Source organism: Sinocyclocheilus grahami, unplaced genomic scaffold (genome assembly GCF_001515645.1).
Source record: "Sinocyclocheilus grahami isolate Dianchi unplaced genomic scaffold, SAMN03320097.WGS_v1.1 scaffold1725.1, whole genome shotgun sequence".
NCBI classification, from domain to species: domain Eukaryota; kingdom Metazoa; phylum Chordata; class Actinopteri; order Cypriniformes; family Cyprinidae; genus Sinocyclocheilus; species Sinocyclocheilus grahami.
The window spans coordinates 27,671-34,631 of record NW_015506904.1 but is presented as its reverse complement, the minus strand read 5'-3'; the positions used below and the strand labels follow the sequence as shown (position 1 = coordinate 34,631).

The following is a 6,961-nucleotide window of genomic DNA, read 5'->3' as shown; positions in this document are numbered from 1 at the left end:
AGATGTTACTGTAGTTCTAAAATAAATATGAATATGCATTAATTCATCTCACTCACAAAAAAAAACACAGATTCAGTATTCCTCAAAATGAATTTAAAAAAAAATGCAACTCAGAATATGACGCAAACCTGCAATAATTAAATGTTAAACAACACACATATCCTTTATGTATTTAATCCCCTTCTATTAACCAATGTCTTTGCTTCTGACCTTCGATGATCCAGTTCAACCGTACTAATCAGCACAAATTACTCTAGACAAACATTTGTGTCTTTTTTTATTGCTGAAGTGTGTTGAAATGTCTTCTTCTGCATTCTACTGTACGGACGTAAATCTACTTTCCCTTCAGCCTGAGGCTTATTCATTTCACTTTTGGTGTGAAAAGGCTTTTATATATTTGCCAAAAATATAACTTTTTTATTTTAAAAACAAACAAGCAAGCCCTGTCCAGATTTAAAAAGTACATTTTCAAAGGAGAATAACTGACTGTAGCATTGTTTTTCAGATAAACATATTAACTTAGCATGTTTCTTAAATATCTGCAAGCATATTGTGGTATTTTAATGCTTTAGTAGAGTCAAAAACTTACATACAGCACCTTTAAACATTAAGAAAAGTTGTTCTTCTTCCAGAAATGTTGGTAAAAATTCAATCTAGAGTCCATCAGGTCCTGAACTCTTACCTTTTTCATATGTCGGAGAGCTAATTGCAGTTCTTCTCTCTTAAGGTCAGAATCACAAAGATTTTTGAAGTCATTATTAATCAATGGAATCAAATTTTGAATATTGTCAGTAAACGATTTGCAGATATCATAATTAAAGTCAGACTGGTACAATTAAAGAGACCTGAATGATGTCATTTCTGTCATCACATATGGGCGGAGTCTAAATTATTATTGGGGTAGAATGGTTAGTGTGACGGGGTTGAGTTCAGACTGAGAGACATCATTTTCAAGTCTGATTTTATCAGATATCTTGCATTTTTTTATAAAAATATTTTTCACAACAAAGGAACACAAATAAATGCTTACATAATTGCCAGAAATTATAGACACTGTGCACATTTTGTTAATAATTTTCTAAGAACAAACTCAGTGCCTCAGTGACATGACAAAATGATTGGTGTAAGATAGAAATAGTAAGACATTATTATATGATAACAATTATTTAAATGCAATAATTATTTTTATTTATTAATGAGCATTCCAAAGTATTGTGAAAAGCTTTTAGCACTTCATTTGGGTGAAACACCACTTTAAAAAGTCTGGGGGACTGAAATATTACCGAATCCCTGGAATGACCCACATATACATCACAATTTATAATCTATGTATTTTTACAGGGAAGACTGGGGCTAGTTGTCACACAGTAAAGTTGTCATAAGGCAGCTCAGCTTATTTTGACTCAAACATAGTTCAAAGCTTAAATTATAATTTTTTAATTAATTAATTTAATTTTTTAATCTTTTTTTAAGTAAAATGCATTGCAAATAACATTTGGTGAACAAATAATTTATTATATGAACATTTATTGTATAAAATGCCACCAAGACGGTGGGAGCATCTGCCCCTCTAAGATTAAAAACGTACCCATTGTCTCCCTAAATTATTGCTTAATCTGATCTACTGTGATTTTAAGCCCTTAAGAGTCTAATTGCCGCTGAATGAACTTCATGTTGTAAACTAGCTAACATGCTCAGTCAGCCACTATGTTTGTTATACAGGATTATTTTGTGTATTGATTCTATCTTGCATCCCGTGATGCTTTTATATGGGGGAAAAACAGTTTTGCAATATAAAGAGATATAATACACATAACATAACATAAAATAAAAATAGAATAGAATAGAGAAGTGTATATGGATTATTTCTGAATAAGTGATAATCTAACAGATGCCACAATTTACTGAATAAATATTTATTCTTTCTTTCTTTCTTTCATTCTTTTTTTTTTTTTTAATTTTCCAAAGAACAATAGATAATTGCAAGGAGAAAAACTCATAAACATTGTAGCAATATAAGAAGCACATGTCAAAAATGCACCTGCAAAATTATGAGCTCAGTAATTAAACTTAACAACACACTCTTTTGACAATTCATAACAATTTTGGTGAATTATTGGCTAATTTGTATGAATTTAGTGGTGGGGTAGAATTTAGAATTTTTTCTAAAGATCCTATGTTCCATCGAATTCACATAGTTCGAATTCATATCAAATCTCCACATCGTTAAATAGGTATGTTTTCTCATGAGATCAGGTTGGAACTTAAGGCTTGAAAGTCTTAGTGACCCGGTTACCTTAAGTGACTTTATCTGGCATTATCTGTCCTGCTCCTACCATTGTTTACAAAGCTAGATTCATGTCTATTTGAATTTGTTGTGATTTTGAAGGCAGATAAACACACTGCATACATTATTCATTTTAATTTTCCAAAGAACAATAGATAATTGCAAGGAGAAAAACTCATAAACATTGTAGCAATATAAGAAGCACATGTCAAAAATGCACCTGCAAAATTATGAGCTCAGTAATTAAACTTAACAACACACTCTTTTGACAATTCATAACAATTTTGGTGAATTATTGGCTAATTTGTATGAATTTAGTGGTGGGGTAGAATTTAGAATTTTTTCTAAAGATCCTATGTTCCATCGAATTCACATAGTTCGAATTCATATCAAATCTCCACATCGTTAAATAGGTATGTTTTCTCATGAGATCAGGTTGGAACTTAAGGCTTGAAAGTCTTAGTGACCCGGTTACCTTAAGTGACTTTATCTGGTATTATCTGTCCTGCTCCTACCATTGTTTACAAAGCTAGATTCATGTCTATTTGAATTTGTTGTGATTTTGAAGGCAGATAAACACACTGCATACATTATTCAAAGAATATATATATACAGTATATATATATATATATATGTGTGTGTGTGTGTGTGTGTGTGTGTGATTTGGTGTCAGTTATAATCATTAAATAATAGTGCTAAATTATTAATAATGGCTTTAATTGATTTATGAAGGATCATGTGACACTGAAGACTGGAGTAATGATGCTGAAAATTCAGCTTTGCCATCACAGGAATAAATTATATTTGAAAATATATTCAAATAGAAAACAGTATTTGAAATTGTAACAATATTTCACAATTTTACTGTTTTACTGTATTTTTGATAAAATAAACACAGCATGGTGAGCCTCTAAAAATAAAAATAAATCTTAATTACTCCAAAATCTCTCTCTCTCTGTCTCTCTCTCTCTCTCTAATGCATAGTTTCCATAGAATTCCTTCACGCTCACTAATTCCTTTGTCTGTTTGGGTGCTTGTTTAAATCGTATTATCATTATCCTGTAGTAAATAATATGGCACTCCATTTCTAACTACTGTACTGTGGCTAAAGAGCCTCTAGTTTAGAATAAGTTTATGAATAAGCAATTGGGTGTTGAAGGGGGTCTTAAACTCATCTGTAACTTGGTAAGAGCATTCATTCATCGACACATGGCAAGCATGCCATTTCAAAGAACTTAAAGGATGATGGCATTTAAGTTGAACTCTTAGCTCCTTGTAGAGAGCATTAGAGCTCTGGTGCTGCCTCCTGCTTGCCTTTTTATACTTAAATAGGATAGATTTAACGTCAGTAAAGCTCTGAGATTTACAGGTGCACAGAACACTAGCTATCCTCCTCGTGGAGGACTGAAAGGATGTTCAACTTTCAGAGAAACAGGAGACAGGGCCTCTTTCTCAACAGCAAACTAGCAACCTCTGAGTCAACAGACGACGCTGTTCCGTTCACTAAACTGTGTTTGTTAAAACAGTGGAGCTCTTTAGGTGAACTACAGACAGATATCTATGAAATCTTTGGTGACGATGAGGAGATTGAGAAGCATTCGGATCCAACGTTGTGGTTTGTAAAAGCATCACCCAGCAGGAATTGCATGCTTAACCTCAACGTTGGTGGAAAGTCCTACCGCATCACCTACAAAATGGCAGCAAGATACCCACAGAGCAGAATTGGCCGTCTGGCAAACTATACGGACCTCAACATGAAGTTGAAGCTCTGTGACGACTACGTTGTGAAGGAAAACAAGTATTTATTCGACCGAGATCCAGACATCTTCAACACCATCTTCAACTTCTACAGGACCGGCGTGCTGTGGATCAAGGACGAGCTTTGTCCGAGGAACTTCTTGGAAGAGATCAATTACTGGGGCGTTCGGATCAAATACTCGCAACGGTGCTGTCGGATCCTGCTTGAGGAGAAACACGACGAGTTGTGCGAACAGCTCAGGGTTCAGAAGGAACTGGAGGAGGAGGTGGAAATCGAAGAAAACGAGGAGGCGTTTGATAACATGTTCCTCAGCGAGACGAGACGCTCGTTTTGGAACTTCATGGAGAAACCGTTCTCCTAGATACCGCCGAAACGAATGGCGGTCGCCTCGAGTATGTTTGTGCTGGTGTCACTGGTTACAATGACTTTGACTACGGTAGACGAAATGGAGAACATGGCATCTACTAACGAGTTTAGTGGAAAGATATATGGAGAGTTTGTCGAGACTCTGTGCATAACCTTCTTCACCTCTGAGTACCTGCTGCGTCTAGTTTCAACCCCAGATATCGGTCGCTTCGTTAAGAGCATACTGAACACGGTTGACCTCATGGCCATCTTGCCACAGTTTCTCTAATTTGCGCTTGAAAGCTTTGAGACCTTTGGTTCTAGGAAACAAACCACTGACATAGAGACTGTTGGTCAGGTGAGCAAGATGGGACAAGTATTATGAATCATGCGACTCATGAGTATTTTTCGGGTTCTGAAACTGGCGCGTCACTCTACGGGGCTCAGAGCGTTTGGCTTCACGTTGAGGCAGTGCTACCAGCAGGTGGGATGTCTCTTCCTCTTTATCGCCATGGGGATCTTTACATTCTCCGCCATGGTTTATACTGTTGAACACGACGTCCCTCATACCAAATTCAACCGGTATTCCACATTCTTGGTGGTGGGCATCTGTAAGTAACTTTTATTTCTATTAATCATGCAGATATGATATAGTTGATGTTGAATTACTCACTCTCATGTCTTTTAAAACCAGTATTACTTTCTTTTTTCTATGGAAAACACAAAAGGAGATATTTAAAGAGTGGTGGGTTCTGGAAGTAAAATACCATTCATTTTCTCTATAGGGGAATTGGTTTTGAACAATTGCGAATCTTTAAAGAAAGACCTACTGTGAGCTCCAAGGTTGTTAATTGACGGTATATGCTAATGTTGAAGCGATCAGTATTCATTATTCCAACAAATGTTGTAATTTCATTTTATATTAAAAATGATCATGTTTAAGAGTGGAATTCCTCATGGAAAACTACATTACCCATAATTCTGCAGCTAAATCTCTAGCAATCAGAGAATCCTGACAAGCAAATCGCACCAAAAGAATTGCCCACTCCCATGAAGCATTGCGTTTGATGTAATTAAGTCAGTATCCCTACACTCTAAAATTACTTAAGCATTTGTATGCATAATGTGCATATTTAGCAATATATTGTATATATACAGTATAAATATATATATATATATATAGTTTCAGTGTCACATGATCATTCCAATACTTCTTTACTTTGAAACAAAGTCTGCAGTGTTGTGGTTCACTTCAGCTGGTCGGTTTGGTTCATACAACTCCTTAACAAAGACATTTTGCAACCCCTATGGGAAGAATTATTGGGAAAAATCAATCCAAGGCTGCTAAAAAGGCTAAATAGGCACTGTTGCACTCAACAGCACAATGTCCAAGCTGCTCTTTTCCATAACAGTGAAAGTGAATGGTGAATTTTCAAGTTTCTCTCACAAAGCTATTATACATCTTCAGACTTGGAAAATCTAAAAAGCCTTTTGAACTACTTTTATGAAGTTTTCGAGGTGTTTTTGTGCTTTACCACTTATGGTCTCCATGCACTTTCTGCTAAACCTCTCCATTGGTTTTCTGTGTAAGAAAGAAACTCATAGGGGTTTGGGAAAGCCACATTAGGTTGGGTAAATGGGTAAATTTTTTATCAGTTTACCAATATTTTCTTGTTCCAGGTTAGCATCTCTACTGTAGGCTATGGTGACATGTATCCGGAGACCCTTTTGGGCCGCATATTTGACTTTGGCTGCATTTCCTTTGGGACCATTTTGAATGGCCTTCCTATCTCCATGCTCTTTAATAAGTTCTCTGATTACTATGCCAAACTGAAGTCTCATGAATATGCTTCCAACATGAAGAACAGAGGGAATGTTAACTTCATCCTGAGAGCCAAGACGAAACTCACAGAGTGTGGCTGCATTGAAACTAATGTTTTGTAGACACTAGTGATTGTTGGCATTGTTAAGATGTACTGAATCTTGTCTGAATGAGACCACTTTCTAAAAATCCTCTTATCTAAAAGTGCCAAGTGAAATTTTAAAACACAAGTAATAAGTAACACTGATTTAAATTATCAAGTGGTACATACTTACAGTCTGTTATTCCTCACCTCGTGTTCCTTGCGATTTATAAAATGTTTGGTTTTCATGGAATGAGAAATCTTTGACAATAAAGCTACAGCATTAAAGTAGCCAACATTTTAATGTTTGGACATCATATTTTTTTTCTCATTTTCATCTAGTTAAAGAATCACAGTTAGCCACATAACACTGATGCTAGCCTGCATTATCTTCACTGTTGACGTTCTACCTAACCTGGCCTTTTGAACTTGGCCTGCATTTTATTTAGCAACAAAAGACCCAGCGATTCCTTATTTGTTCTCAGCAGTTCCAATGTTTTTGTTCTTTGAGACCATGCAAGCCTTTGTGTTCAGTTCAATTTCAAGTCATTTTCAGTTCATTTTTCACAACACTTCTTATTCCAAAGGTATGGAGTCAATTCAATGCCACATATATTCGCAAAAGAATTGAAGTTTTGCAAATGAAAATGAAAGTATTGAGAAATA

At 35.5% G+C, this 6,961-nt stretch overlaps 1 pseudogene; it reads left to right on the top strand.

Moving 5' to 3' along the window:
* The first annotated feature begins 3,699 nt into the window (after positions 1–3,699).
* LOC107572257 (potassium voltage-gated channel subfamily V member 2-like) lies at positions 3,700–6,335 on the top strand (annotated as a pseudogene).
* Positions 6,336–6,961: the final 626 nt, after the last annotated feature.